Raw genomic sequence first — 16849 nt, 5'->3', positions numbered from 1 at the left:
ACACACAGGGAATGCTCTGACTGAGGACAGGACCCCACAAAGTCCTTTGGGGAGACAGAGAGAGAGTATGCCAGCACACACCACAGCGCTATATAACAGGGATTTACACTAACACAAAGTGATTTTCCCTATAGCAGCTATACAAATACAGTTTGCGCCTAAATTTAGTGCCCCCCCTCTCTTTTTTACCCTTTGAGCCTGGAAACTGCAGGGGAGAGCCTGGGAAGCTGTCTTCCAGCGGAGCTGTGAAGAGGAAATGGCGCCAGTGTGCTGAGGGAGATAGCCCCGCCCCCTTTTCGGCGGGCTTCTCCCGCTCTTATATTAATATTATGGCAGGGGATTTTTGCACATATATAGTTTATTAGACTATATTATGTGCTGTTTGCCTAAGTAAGGTACTCTAATTGCAGCCCAGGGCGCCCCCCCCCCCCCCCCCAGCGCCCTGCACCCATCAGTGACCGGAGTATGTGGTGTGCATAGGGAGCAATGGCGCACAGCTGCAGTGCTGTGCGCTACCTTAATGAAGACCGGAGTCTTCAGCCGCCGATTTCCAGGACGTTCTTCTTGCTTCTGGCTCTGCAAGGGGGACGGCGGCGCGGCTCCGGGACCGGACGACCGAGGCTGGGCCTGTGTTCGATCCCTCTGGAGCTAATGGTGTCCAGTAGCCTAAGAAGCCCAAGCTAACTGCAAGCAGGTAGGTTCGCTTCTCTCCCCTAAGTCCCTCGTAGCAGTGAGTCTGTTGCCAACAGATCTCACTGAAAATAAAAAACCTAAGAAATACTTTCTTTACTAGAAGCTCAGGAGAGCCCCTAGTGTGCAACCAGCTCGAGCCGGGCACAGATTCTAACTGAGGTCTGGAGGAGGGGCATAGAGGGAGGAGCCAGTGCACATCAGTAGTCCTAATTCTTTCTTAGAGTGCCCAGTCTCCTGCGGAGCCCGTCTATTCCCCATGGTCCTTACGGAGTTCCCAGCATCCACTAGGATGTCAGAGAAATATATATATATATATATAGGTGAAAAAAGACGGCGGCAATCCAGGACTTTAAATGGTCAAATTCCGTGTATTTACAGCATCAAAAGATACAGCTTAAACCGACGTTTCGGGGCACGTAGCCCCTTTTTCAAGGTGTATAAAAAAAAAGGGGCTACGTGCCCCAAAACGTCGGTTTAAGCTGTATCTTGTGATGCTGTAAATACAGGGAATTTGACCATTTAAAGTCCTGGAGTGCCGCCGTCTTTTTTCACCTTTATCCATAACGATTTTGCGGAAGGCACCTGGGCTATTTACTCTCTGTGAGGGAGTGCCGGACTGTATGCTGCTATATATATATATATATATATATATATATAGGTGAAAAGGTGGTACTTAGCGCTACACCAAATGAGTGAAAATAAAGAGAGTCTTAGTCCAGAGACAGTGGTAATGTCCAATTTCTCTGTCTCCAATCCAAACTCCCTCTGACAGGGTGGCAGCCGTAATCCAGGTGACCGGTGTTCAGTCGGTCTGTTTTGATGGATGTAGAAAGAAGGTGAAAACAGCGCCTACTAGTGCAGAATATTAGGATCCTTCAAATGAAAACCTCCACCAGTTCAATAACACCCTTAGAAAAACGCAAGTACCATCATGAGTGGAGTTAACCACTTAATTAAATCGCACGCTCTCAAAATGGGAATTCCCGAACTGGATAGATTTCTCCCTTCAGCTCCAGAACCTCATGGTACTTCTAATGCTCAATGATCACCAATGAAAAGAAAGAAGGTAGCCGAAATAGTGTAATAAAGTTTTAACACCAGTTTAATTGTTAAAAACAAAGCAAATACCCGTACATCAAAATAATGTAAAAATAGCTTATCTAATGTGTAGTAGATACAGTTCGGTCTCTGTTCCTCAACGCGTTTCGTCCTTATGGCATATCAAGCCTGGACTTCATCAGGAGTTTTCATTTGAAGGATCCTAATATACTGCACTAGTAGGCGCTGTTTTCACCTTCTTTCTAGATATATATATATATATATATATATATATATATAAATACATACATACAAACATACATATATATCTCTACTATAGAATGGAACTTTAAACTACGTTGATAACCTCTCTTAGTGCCGCCAAATATCCCTGAATATATGTATATATGTATATATATACACACACACACATCTATAGATATATACATACATTCAATTCTATGTACTGCATGGTGTCAATTAAAATTTCTATTTACAAATGACACACACATACAGATACACACACACATACGACACACATACCCGAGCCATGTCACAGCAGCATGTAAGGAGTAGTAGAAGGAGCAGCAATTTCCAGCGCTTCTGTGGATAGACTGAGCTCTGCTGAAGAGAGCTCAGTGCAGAAGCGGCAGCTTCTGTGATCGCGATCGTGTTAGCGGTCGCGATCGCGGTTTGTACTGAGATGGAGACACAGCTGTCTCCGTCTCAGAAAAATGGAATTTGGCTGGTCAAGGGGGGTTTCTGGGTACTCAGAAACCCCCCCTGCGTGCGCCACTGATAGATATATACATACATTCAATTCTATGTACTGCATGGTGTCAATTAAAATTTCTATTTACAAATGACACACACATACAGACACACACACACACACACACACACACAACACACATACCCGGGCCATGTCACAGCAGCATGTAAGGAGTAGTAGAAGGAGCAGCAATTTCCAGCGCTTCTGTGGAAAGACTGAGCTCTGCTGAAGAGAGCTCCATGCAGAAGCGGCAGCTTCTGTGATCGCGATCGCGGTAGCGGTAGCGATTTGTACTGATTTGTACTGAGACAGCTGTCTCCGTCTCAGAAAAAAGGAATTTGGCTGGTCAAGGGGGGTTTCTGGGTACTCAGAAACCCCCCTGCGTGCGCCACTGCCCCTCACTATAATTGGGCAGGTAGTCTGCATCACAAAGTCTCTCACAAGCTGTCTCTGACCAGGGACGCTTTAACCTCCAGGTGGGCCCCCTCCTCTGCGCGGTGCAGTAGTCTCCGGTAATGTTAGTATTAAAATATGGGTGCAGGGCTTGCGGTGTGCCCCCCCCCCCCCCCTGGACCCAGGGGCCCGTGTGCACCTCACACATCATTGCACCCTTTATAGAAATGCCACTGTCTCTGACAGGTACAGTAAGGCAACACTAGCTGTGTCGGCGCTATTCACCATATACTGTATATACAAAGGTATATGTATGATAAAATACCACACCTACACCCATGTACATATATAACTATAGCAATATAAATATCAAATTATATACTTTATAAGAACCAATTTGTTCCAAAAATCACATAAAGCAGCGAAGGTATATTGGCTCACAAGAGAAAGTGCCCTTTGGGGACTCCACTTGCTGTCACAAATTGTTGTGAGTACGTGTGCATCGTTGCTGTGAGGCTGACAAGCGGGAGACGGAGGACGCTATATGCGGCGGCTGGAAGACGGGAGTTATCTCAGCTGTGAGGCGCCTGCGGTGCGCCGAGCCCCGGGTGCCAGACCTCATCCTCCAGTGTCAGAAGGCGGGTGTATCGCTGCTGTGAGGCTGATAAGTGGGAGATAGAGGACGATATATGCGGCGGTTGAGAGACGGGAGCTCCACCAGCTAAAGGCGCTTGCGGTGCGCCGAGCCCCGAGTGTCGGACCTCATCCTCCACACTAAAAGGACAGTTCTCCCACATAAAGAACTAACCCCGGTGTGAGCACACGGAAATTCCACGCATTGGTAAAAAATGTATTAATGTTCCACCGTATGTTGGGGGTAATTCCAAGTTGATCGCAGCAGGAAATTTTTTAGCAATTGGGCAAAACCATGTGCACTGCAGGGGGGGCAGATATAACATTTGCAGAGAGAGTTAGATTTGGGTGGGTTATTTTGTTTCTGTGCAGGGTAAATACTGGCTGCTTTACTTTTACACTGCAATTTAGATTGCAGATTGAACACACCACACCAAAATCTAACTCTCTCTGTAAATGTTATATCTACCTCCCCTGCAGTGCACATGGTTTTGCCCAACTGCTAACACAAATCCTGCTGCGATCAACTCAGAATTACCACCGTTATCCGATTCAAGGGACAATTTATAGCACACTATACGGGACTGTCCTATTCAGGAATCAAATAAGGATATGAGTATTACTACAATCTTCAGTGTAGTCTACTGTGGTCAATTACAGAAAATTAGATATATGATCCACCTCTTATGCTTAATTACTATTAATTTCATATTATTGAGGATTTTATATGCGCATATTAATTTTGATGGGATGTTATTATTATTATTGTTATTTTCCTTTATGTGATTGATTTTATAGATATTAAAAATATCATAAAGTATTTGATGTATTGAGTACATTCATGACCTGTTGCCTCAAATTGATTTTATTAGCACAAAGGGAATCAGTTTTTTTTTTGTTTTTTTTGTTTCAGGTACAGTAAGGCATCTCCTGGCCTACTCACACTCAAGGCTCGCTGGCCTGGCTTCTTCTCAGCAACATGTAGCTCAGTCCCAGAATTTGTTGTTCTCCCCGTCTCCTACAGGGTTAGACACGGGCCTCCTGGCCCTCAATGGCTTCTTAGCACAATGAGCTCTGACTGGCTTTCCCAACCCCACCTGGGCTGATCACACAGGACATAACCTGGCTTGACTGCAACAGTCTCTCAGACTGATTCTCCTCTGGAGCAGTTAAGTGCGCTCTTTCCTGTGTGAGCGTATCTCTCCTGCTGCACATAGAATACAAGTGTCAGTAATGCAATTTACCTTCATACTGCCACAAAGGCCATAAACCAAATGGCACCAACATACATATCTGGCATAATTTCCAAAACAAGCCTTCTGTACTACACGATCTGTGTCTCCTATTGACACTCATTGCCTTTTCCCAATTTCGATTGTAGTATTTATTTTAATACTGACATTTTAAGGCAACTCTTCAATGCACAAGACATTCTTCTAGCCTCTAAATTTCAAGCATTTACTGAAAACTGACCTAGGCAGGAAAGCTTACTAAATTCCAGAACCCCTCCTTAGCCTTCCTATAGCCACTTCCTTATACAGATCACACAAAACTTGCATGTGTTCTCTTTCTATGCATGAAGAACTCTCTGCTTACCGATCAACATTGCTGTGTTTGGATCATATAGTGGCATTAAGCACGTTTGACTCTTGCAGTCTGCCTGGATCAATATGCAATTTGAGGAACTTAGTTCATGTATGAAACTCTTATTGACCTATAAATCATAAACTTGTGGGATTTCGTGGAAAACGGAAGCTCCAATCCCGGGGATTGAGGAATCAGTGTTGAGCATCCTCAGGAAGCTCAGACGCTGCTCGGCTTCCTATTACCCAACTCGCCAGTGCAGCGTGACGTGCAGTGAGAGGTCACGCTGCGCCATCACACACCGCCGGGAGAATGAAGTAGATGTCTCCCACCCGCCCACCCCGGTGCTAAAGTGAGTTATGTGCGCGGGGCGGGGGGGGTGGCCACACAGGGAAACGCCAGTCCAGGGTATCCCAGGAATCCTGGGATTGACCATTTTTCATTCCTGTTACCCGGAGGTAAGAAGCAACTACAAGACTGGAGTGTTAGATTCAAAATAACATCAGGAGAATGGCCTGATTGCTAAGTACAGCGAATGTCCCCTGATAGTGGGGTCAGGGTTATTGGGTCCCTGCCGTTTTGCTTGTCAGAGGGAAGAGGGTAAATGTAAAAATATTATTACAATATTGTTCTTTTCTAAAATAGTAACTGTTATGAAAATACAAGGCAGCATTTCTGAATGAAAACTTTTACTACAAAAATATTCGTCATTTCGTGAGCTCATTTACTAACTGAGGGGACAGATTTACTAAGCCTGGTGAAGTGTTAAATTGCACGGTGATAAAATACTAGCCAATCACCTCCTAACTACCATGTCACCGGCTGGGTTTGAAAAATGACAGTTAGGAGCTGACTGGCTGGTGTGTTACCACCTTCCACTTTATCACTTCACCAGACTTAATAAATCTGCCCCACAGTCTCTGAAGTACAGTGGGTACAATCTCTAAAGATATCTCATCCACTAGGGGTATAGTATAAAAAATCTATACTGCCTAGAGAGACAGTCATTAGGTCAACCCCATATGGTCGACAGGGTCAAAAGGTTGACGTGGTCAAAAGGTCGATAGTTAAAAGGTAGACAGGGGGTACAATCGACAGGTACAAAAGGTTGACATGACAATGGTCGACACAAAAAAGGGCAACGCAATTTTTATGTGTGTCATTTCTATATTTAAACATATCTAAGCACAATCAGTGGAAAGGTGTACCCTCGCGAAAACTTTGCTCACCACGCTTCAGGCAGGTTACTATTCCCAATCGTAGTCTATCTGGATAGTAAATTAAGCAACACAAAATAACTATTCAATTTACATCTATTATACTACATAAGCTGAGATAAATCACAAATTAAATCAACCAACATTTAAAAAAAAAAAAGAATAAATCAGTGTGACCCCTTTATGCCATGCAATTATAATGTAAGTTATGCCATGAATTTAATGCAGGCTGGTGGAGATATATGTATATATATATTGTGACAAGAACACTGGGATAGTGTTTGAGGGCAGGTATGTTTGTCCCAGGTTCTTGTCTTACATGTATTAGAAAAATGAAAACTTCTAGGAATATGTTTTGTTTTGTTAGAACCTTTTCAGTTTGTTGGAAAAGCTGGGTAAGGGCCCTGTTGGGGCAAGTTCCAGACATTGGGCCCAGTTCGGGTCTTTGGCCTCACAGAAGGCTAATCAGGCTTTCAGCTGTGTAAGAGTGTTATAGAGCTGCTGGCCTGATTAGGGTGTGCAGACTGCCTGGGAAGACTGCAGGATCTCTGTGAGAGAAACACGCTTCCTGATACAAGTGAGCTATACAGTGTACTGGAGAACTCTGTGTTTTTTTGTTTAGTGACAGTTAGGAACATCTTGTGTTTAGTTAGTGCCGGACAGGCAAGGTATTTTCTTTTGCTGTTTGTTTTATTTTCTGTATAATAAAACTGGCTGGGGCCAGTTGTACCGGAAACTGGACTTGTGTGGTTCCTCAGCTGCTGCAGGCTGCCATTTATCCCAGGAAACGGCACCTTGTACCCTTACAGTGTTACAACTTGGTGGAGAATGCGAGCACTCCGTTCTGCGCATAAGTGAAAGCAGCAGCTTTGTGAGGCCTGCAGAAAACGGTGGTTTATGCAGATACAGCCCAGTGTGAAGTTACTGAGACTCGCCCTGAGGATTTGATATATGTCCTGGGTGAAAGCAGCTACAAAGCCGCCTGAAAAGTCTGTCGACATGGAGGAACTGCTCAAAGCCTTGCTGCAAGCTACAGCGGCTCAGCAGGAGGCCAACAGACAGCAGCAGGTGGCAATGGAGGAAAATTGGAGACTGCAGCGAGAGGCCTTAACAGAAGTGATGCAGAGCCTTGCAGCCCGGATTGGAGATATGGCCGTCAGTGCTCCGACCAGCTCTAGTTCTATACGGGCCAGTCACTTCCTGCAGAAAATGACAGAGGCTGATGATGTGGAGGCCTACTTGACCACGTTTGAAAGGACTGCCGAGCGTGAGAACTGGCCGAAAGCACAGTGGGCCAGTCTGCTGGCACCTTTTCTGTCAGGTGAGCCCCAAAAAGTGTACTTTGATTTAAGCCCTGCTGAGGCTCGGGACTATGATAAACTAAAGACTGAGATCCTGACCCGCCTGGGAGTCACGCTGTCTGTACGAGCACAACGGGTGCACCGTTGGGTGTACGCCATGGAGAAGCCTCCTCGCTCCCAGATGCACGACCTTATTCAGCTAACAAAAAAATGGTTACAGCCAGAGACATTAACTGGTCCCCAGATGGTTGAAAGAGTCGTCATGGACCGCTACTTGAGATCTTTGCCCATGGTCCTGCGCAAGTGGGTGAGCCATGGGAACCCGGGTACTGCTGACCAATTAGTGGACATGGTAGAGAGGTATTTGGCAGCAGAGGAACTACTGATGACCACCCAGCAACCCATAGATCTTCGACAGCGCCCTTCAGTAAAGACTGGTAAGACTGTTCCATGGGAAAACGTTGCTGGGCGGTTAAGAGAACGCAAGGCTGGAGAGACTGTAAATACTGACCCTGGAGACAGGCCAATGGGGCTAGAACGGTCTATGCTGCCCAAACGGGTTGATAATCGTGTGATTAAATGTTTTAGGTGTGGTATGCCAGGTCATGTTATTGTCAAAGGCATGCAATGTGATGCTGCCTTTGAATGTCGCAGAATGTCTTTCTTTGCTAGGTTAGCCTATACTGTGGTACCTTCACCTGAGCTGGAAAAACAAATGTGTGATGTGTTCTTAGAGGGTAACCGGGTAGAGGCCTTGCTAGATTCAGGAAGTTTAGTTACCCTCGTGAAAGCTGGGTTAGTGAACCCCTTAAAGGTCCAGCAAATACCTATTGGGGTAACTGCTGAAGTGAATATAGAAACTTGTTGTGGGTCAGCAATTGTTAAAGTAGGTCTGGTCCCCACCTTGGTGCATGAGGCCATAATAGTAAGGGATTTTCCTCATTTTTGGAAACTGTGGGAATCACGGTTATCAACAGATGTGAGAAGTAAAGAGCCAGTTGATAATACCGGTGATTTTATGGATGTACGTGTGTCTTCGGAACTTTCTGACCCTTTGCCTTTTGCTAGTTTGGCTGGGAAAGTGACAGATGGGGAGTCCAGTGAGGACCCTCTTGCTGGGAACAGAGACATAGTAGTTAGAACTGAAAGCGTGCCTGACCTGAAGGTAAAGAAGGATCTGTTTGCGTCTGAACAGTTAAAGGATCCTACCGTAATAAAGGCTAGAGAGAATGTTAAGGTTGTTAATGGGGAACCTGTGGTACAAGGTGACAGGGTTACGTATCCCCACATGGCCATCTGTAATGAGCTCTTGTACCACATTGTCAAAAGGGGTGAGGATGTGGTGGAACAGCTGGTAGTTCCCCAGCCTTATCAGAGAACGGTACTAGATTTAGCTCATAGTCACGTTACCGCAGGACATTTAGGGGCAGAAAAAACCACTGAAAGAGTTTTACAAAGGTTCTTTTGGCCAGGGGTTTATAAAGAAGTGTCTGAATATTGTTCTTCCTGTACTGAATGCCAGTATCATGCCCCTAAACCCCATTTCAGGAGCCCACTAGTTCCCATGCCTATTATAGAGGTCCCGTTTGACAGAATAGCCATGGATCTCGTGGGGCCCTTGTTAAAGTCTGCTCGGGGCCATCAGTATATCCTGGTAATTATGGACTATGCCACTCGATATCCTGAGGCTGTCCCTTTACGCACTATTACAACCAAGGCGATAGCTAGGGAGCTGGTGCAGGTTTTTAGTAGAGTGGGAATACCAAAAGAAATTTTGACTGACCAAGGTACTCCATTTATGTCAAGGATCATGAAAGAATTGTGCAAATTATTTAAGGTCACTCACCTCAGGACGTCCATCTACCATCCCCAAACTGACGGGTTGGTGGAAAGGTTTAATAAAACATTAAAAAGTATGTTAAAAAAGGTTGTTGAGAGAGATGGGAAAAACTGGGATTGTTTGTTGCCCTACTTGTTAATGGCCATCAGAGAAGTTCCTCAGTCCTCTACGGGGTTTTCTCCATTTGATTTGTTGTATGGTAGACACCCCAGAGGGCTGTTGGACATTGCCAAAGAGACGAGGGAAGGACAGCCCACTCCTTATAGAAGCGTTATTGAACATGTAACACAAATGCAGGATAGGATTGCAGCCGTGGTACCTGTTGTCAGAGAGCACATGGAACAGGCCCAAAGTGCTCAACAGAGGGTCTATAACCGGAGTGCCAAGATACGGGAATTTGCTCCTGGAGATAGAGTTCTTGTTTTGGTACCCACTGTGGAAAGCAAATTCCTAGCTAAATGGCAGGGTCCATTTGAGATTAGGGAAAAAGTGAATGAGGTTAATTACAAAGTATACCAGCCGGGAAAGAGAAAACCCGAACAAATCTACCATGTTAACTTAATCAAACCCTGGAAAGATAGGTTGTCTCTGTCAGCGGAGCCTTGCCCTTCGGTGTCTTCACCTCGGTTACATCCCGCAGTAAAGGTGTCAGAGACATTATCAGCTGATCAGAACAATCAGGTTAAAGAATTTCTCATCCAAAATAGGGAGAAATTTTCAGAGCTGCCTGGCCGAACGACCATAATAAAACATGACATTGTCACAGAACCAGGGGTCAGGGTTAATTTAAAGCCATATAGGATTCCTGAAGCTCAGCGAGAAGCTGTTTCTAAAGAAGTTAAAACCATGTTAGAACTTGGAGTCATAGAGGAATCTAACAGTGAGTGGTCCAGTCCGATAGTGCTCATCCCGAAGCCCGACGGTAGCATACGCTTCTGTAATGACTTTCGTAAGTTAAATGAGGTGTCCAAGTTTGACTCATACCCCATGCCCCGTGTGGATGAGCTTATAGAAAGGCTGGGAACAGCCAGGTTTCCCACCACGTTGGACCTGACCAAAGGTTACTGGCAAATACCTTTATCTGATAGCGCAAAAGAAAAAACAGCCTTTTCGGTTCTGGAGGGGCTGTACCAGTATAAGATGTTACCCTTTGGGTTGCATGGGGCTCCAGCAACCTTTCAACGGGCGATTGGATAAAATTTTGAGGCCCCATAGAAAATATGCAGCTGCCTATTTGGATGATGTGGTAATTCACAGTACAGACTGGGGGTCCCATTTGGTTAAAGTACAAGCAGTACTGGACTCAATCAGAGAGGCAGGGTTAACTTCTAACCCAAAGAAGTGCTGCCTCGCAATGGAGGAGGTCAAATACTTGGGCTTCACCATAGGCAGAGGTCTGATTAGGCCCCAATTGAATAAAATTGATGCTATTCAAAACTGGTCTCGTCCAGTGAATAAAAAACAGGTAAGGGCTTTTTTGGGAATAACTGGGTACTATAGACGGTTTATTCCCAATTTTGCGACCACAGCGGTGCCGTTGTCAGACCTTACCAAAGGGAAGCAGTCAAATATGGTGAAGTGGAACCCTGATGCAGAAAAAGCGTTCCAAGCGTTAAAAGTGGCTTTGTGTTCACAACCGGTGTTGATAACACCAGATTTTTCAAAAGAATTTGTGGTACAGACAGATGCCTCAGAGGTAGGGATAGGCGCTGTGCTGTCCCAAACCAGAGATGGGGACGAACACCCTATCATTTATTTGAGTAGGAAACTCAATGAGCATGAAAAAAGGTATGCCATTGTGGAAAAGGAGGCTTTGGCCATTAAGTGGGCACTAGATACCTTGAGATATTACCTCTTGGGTAGACAATTCAGACTAGTGACGGATCACGCCCCTTTAAAATAGATGGATGTAAATAGAGGCAAGAATGCTCGTGTAACTAGATGGTTTCTAGCGTTGCAGGATTTTAAGTTTACTGTCGAACATAGACCGGATACACAATTGGCCAACGCAGATGCATTGTCCCGCATCTTCTGTTTGGGGGCTACAAGTGTTCTGGCCCCTAGGTCGAAACAGGGGAGGGGGATATGTGACAAGAACACTGGGATAGTGTTTGAGGGCAGGTATGTTTGTCCCAGGTTCTTGTCTTACATGTACTAGAAAAATGAAAACTGCTAGGAATATGTTTGGTTTTGTTAGAACCTTTTCAGTTTGTTGGAAAAGCTGGGTAAGGGCCCTGAAAGAGAGATGGGGCAAGTACCAGACATTGGGCCCAGTTCGGGTCTTTGGCCTCACAGAAGACTAATCAGGCTTTCAGCTGTGTAAGAGTGTTATAGAGCTGCTGGCCTGATTAGGGTGTGCAGACTGCCTGGGAAGACTGCAGGATCTCTGTGAGAGAAACACGCTTTCTGATACAAGTGAGCTATACAGTGTACTGGAGAACTCTGTGTCTTTTTGTTTAGTGACAGTTAGGAACATCTTGTGTTTAGTTAGTGCTGGACAGGCAAGGTATTTTCTTTTGTTGTTTGTTTTATTTTCTGTATAATAAAACTGGCTGGGGCCAGTTGTACCGGAAACTGGACTTGTGTGGTTCCTCAGCTGCTGCAGGCTGCCATTTATCCCAGGAAACGGCACCTTGTACCCTTACAGTGTTACAATATATATATATATATATTAGTGATGAGCGGGTTCGGTTCCTCGGAATCCGAACCCCCCCGAACTTTACCCATTTTACACGGGTCCGAGGCAGACTCGGATCCTCCCGCGTTGCTCGGTTAACCCGAGCGCGCCCGAACGTCATCATCCCGCTGTCGGATTCTCGCGAGATTCATATTCTATATAAGGAGCTGCGCGTCGCCGCCATTTTCACTCGTGCATTGGAGATGATAGGGAGAGGACGTGTGCAGCGTTCTCTCAGTTGTGTTCAGTGTGCTGCAAATATCTGTGCTCAGTGTGCTGCAAGTATCTGTGCTCAGTGTGCTGCAAATATCTGTGTACTGCAAATATCTGTGCTCAGTGTGCTGAAGTGAAAATATCTACGTTCTCTGCCTGAAAAACGCTCCATATCTGTGCTGCATTGTAGTATATAGTAGGAGGACAGTGCAGAATTTTGCTGACAAGTGACCACCAGTATTATATCAGTACGGTACAGTAGTCCACTACTCTACCTACCTCTGTGTCGTCAAGTATACTATCCATCCATACCTGTGGTGCATTTAAGTTTTGCGCAGTATATATATAGTAGCAGGACAGTGCATAATTTTGCTGACCACCAGTATATAATATATAGCAGTACGGTACAGTAGTCCACTGCTCTACCTATCTCTGTATCGTCAAGTATACTATCCATCCAGTGACCTTGGTGCACCTCTTTTTTTCTTTGCATCATGTGCTGTTTGGGGACTATTTTTTGAAGTGCCATCCTGTCTGACACTGCAGTGCCACTCCTAGATGGGCCAGTTGTTTGTGTCGGCCACTTAGGTCGCTTAGCTTAACCATCCAGAGACCTTGGTGCACCTCTTTTTTTCTTTGCATCATGTGCTGTTTGGGGACTATTTTTTGAAGTGCCATCCTGTCTGACACTGCAGTGCCACTCCTAGATGGGCCAGTTGTTTGTGTCGGCCACTTGGGTCGCTTAGCTTAACCATCCAACGACCTTGGTGCACCTCTTTTTTCTTTGCATCATGTGCTGTTTGGGGACTATTTTTTGAAGTGCCATCCTGTCTAACACTGTAGTGCCACTCCTAGATGGGCCAGGTGTTTGTGTCGGTCACTTGTGTCGCTTAGCTTAACCATCCAGCAACCTTGGTGCACCTCTTTTTTTCTTTGCATCATGTGCTGTTTGGGGACTATTTTTTGAAGTACCATCCTGTCTGGCACTGCAGTGCCACTCCTAGATGGGCCAGTTGTTTGTGTCGGCCACTTGGGTCGCTTAGCTTATCCATCCAGCGACCTTGGTGCACCTCTTTTTTTCTTTGCATCATGTGCTGTTTGGGGACTATTTTTTGAAGTGCCATCTTGTCTGACACTGTAGTGCCACTCCTAGATGGGCCAGGTGTTTGTGTCGGCCACTTGGGTCGCTTAGCTTAACCATCCAGCGACCTTGGAGCACCTCTTTTTTTCTATGCATCATGTGCTGTTTGGGAACTATTTTTTGAAGTGCCATCCTGTCTGACACTGCAGTGCCACTCCTAGATGGGCCAGGTGTTTGTGTCGGCCACTTGGGTTGCTAAGCTTAGTCATCCAACAACCTCGGTGCAAATTTTAGGACTAAAAATAATATTGTGAGGTGTGAGGTGTTCAGAATAGACTGTAAATGAGTGGAAATTATGGTTATTGAGGTTACTAATACAATGGGATCAAAATGACCCCCAAATTCTATGATTTAAGCTGTTTTTGAGGGGTTTTTGTAAAAAAACACCCGAATCCGACAAAAAATTTTCAGGGAGGTTTTGCCAAAACGCGTCCAAATCCGAAACACGGCCGCGGAACCGAATCCAAAACCAAAACACAAAACCCGAAAAATGTCCGGTGCACATCACTAATAATATATATATATATATATATATATATTGTCAAAGTCGAAAAATATAGCGACCTATGATGCCTTGTACTAACCCCATGCGCTTGCCCGCTGCACGTGCACATTCTCTCCTGTGCGTGCGCATATTCGCAGTTGCGTGACGACGCCTCCACGGTCGTGCGCTCAGGCGCGTGGTATGTGCATTTACGGTAGAGTTTGTGTGCGTCTGGCGGGCGACTCGATCGTTACATAGTTAATCCAAATAGTGTATTTTATAGGTTATGGTCCCCTTAATAATATCAATAAGTTTGTTTAGTGTAACTGGTTCATGGACAGAGAGATCCCTCTTTACATGATACGAAGGGTCAGACAGGCTTTGAGCAATGGTGTTTAGTATGCAACGGAAGAGTATATTATTAGTAACATTCCGGTGTTGGTTTGAAAGAGATTAATCGCTCCTGCGAAGTTATGTTTATAAGAAGTTTATGGACATTTACTGTATTTGCAGTTCATTATCCATGCGGCGGGAATCCTGAGATTCCCTCCCACCTGAGCAACTTGAAATAGTCGCAACCCACCTGTTCGAATCAACCTATGACCTTTTGTTATAATGTGAAGACAGATTCCTGTGTCCAATGAACAATGAGATTGTAGGACCCTTTGTAGTGTACTGTATGTAGTGTATATAAGAACAGCCAGCCAGGGCCAGCTCAGTCTACTCTCCACAACGGTTTTCATCATTGACTAACTAGAGAGCTGGTTCCAGGACTGCGCAGCGATCATTCCCCAGTGTGTAAGTTATTCTCTGTAACCAACTTATTCTCTGTTTGTATTTGCCATATTCTCTCTCTCTATCTCTCTGTTATTGTTTAGGATTAAGACGCTGTTGTATATTGTATATTTTCAGTTATTCTGTTTAGGTGTTTTATGTTAGTACTGTAGTGTATAAGCTGTTAACTGTTTTCCCCTTTTTACATAGCTAAATATCGTTAGTAAAGGTGTTGGAACCTCAGCAAGGTGTCTATGTTTCTTTAGCTAGTATAGAGGGTTTCTGAGAGTCTCAATCGCTCAATCAGCTTTTATGTAATAGAGGTGAATCAGCGTTACATTGTGTTAACATTACAAGACCAAGGTTTACAGTATAAGCTTAGCCTTTCAGTGTGTTGCATACAAGGTTTACTGTGTGTCATCCTGTGAGCGTCTGCGCCGCTCGTGTTCCTCTTGTGGGCACAGCGTCCGCTACGCTAGTAGCGTAGCATTACGGTACTCGGGCCGCCTATAGCGTGCTCGATACCCAGCGTAAGCCGTGAGCGAACGTGCCGCTCGTGCATCTCGACCACGGCCTAGCGTCTGCTACGCTAAGTGCGTACCATTACGGTACCCCGTACGCCCATTGCGTACTGAGTCTCTTACCAAATATATAGTGAATGTTATAAGATAAATAATTAGCTTTATCAATTGGCGGCTCGTCCGTCCTCCACATATCCGCTCTAGCGAACACAAGCAGACTTTATCTGTCAGCAAAGGGCGGGAAGGTAGTATCCCTTCGTATCCGTGTTGGTGGTGAGGGATACGGTAGTGCTGACTAGATAAGCGTCTGCATCGCTACGCTGTAGGAGTGCTGGTGGAATCCGGAACCGGAAGGTAAGAACAGTACGCTATCGTCTTTTAAAACTGTTTTATTTCTGTTTGGTACACATTGCGTACGCAACACACGCACACACCTGCATTTTTCATTTGTGTAATTTCACATCTCGCCTTCCTGTTTGCCATTTATCATTGATAACGTGCTGAGAAAGATTTGTTGCTATTGGTAGTTAAATGTAAAATTAATACGTAAGGGAGTAATTTGTAAAACACGCACACGGCTTTGCCTAAGATACAAGGAAGTTCTGTGTGGTGTTCAGTAAATGATTACAGTTAAATATCATTTGCATTGATAGAAACGTGTTACTTGTGTTACTGTGGACGTGTCTGGCCTGTGTACACGTGTCCCTAACAAAGGGCGGGACAAGCGTACGCGACGCAAGGGCTTACACACGTAGCGTATATTACGCAACGGAGCGTATGGGTATGCCCACGTAATACAAATCACACGATAGCATTGTTTTAGTAGGCGATACGGAAGCAACGCGATAATAACGCAAGTCAATCTCAGTGTCCTAAATTTTAGCGTAATAAATCCTTCTCTAGTTGTAACTCCTTTGGGACTAGACTGCGATACTGAATGAAAGGGATTTCTGTACAGAAACGAAAGTAAAGAGTATATGAGGTGAAAAAGTGTGTGTATATATATAAGTTTCTCATTTTTGGTTGGAACCCCCGGAAGTCGAGTTCTCGTGAGGTACATCCGTGAAAGTGACAGCGCGTGGTGGCTTGGGAGGCATCCCTTGTTAAATATTAAATAAGAGCATTAGAGTATAGCAGATTAGGAGGTCTACTGTAGACACAGACCAGGAGGTCACGGACCAGGAGGTCCAGAGACAGACCAGGAGGTCTAGGTACAGCAGACTAGGAAGTCCGCTATAGATAAAGTCAAGAAGCACAACTCCAGGAGGGTTGGTGCGGTACCCATATAGGCCATTAAGCTCTGGCTGAAGGAATTCGCAGCCACAATTTTCGATTCCGTTGGTCGTTCCGCACATAAGATTAGTTGCTTATGTGCAGTACGATTGTACCGCATGTAATTGTGTGCATTAGTTTGTAACTTGACCCAGTACCATTTGCGTACGCTAGAGGGGTCATAAACGCTATTTGTACATTCTAACGTGATTTGTGTCAATTTTTTTATTTTAAGGGAGGTTCGCTGGTCACTCAGGAATTCTCTAACAACCGATACTTGCTGGGGACGGGTAACC

Source organism: Pseudophryne corroboree, chromosome 9, assembly GCF_028390025.1.
Source record: "Pseudophryne corroboree isolate aPseCor3 chromosome 9, aPseCor3.hap2, whole genome shotgun sequence".
Classification (NCBI taxonomy): domain Eukaryota; kingdom Metazoa; phylum Chordata; class Amphibia; order Anura; family Myobatrachidae; genus Pseudophryne; species Pseudophryne corroboree.
This window is presented reverse-complemented; position numbering follows the sequence as displayed.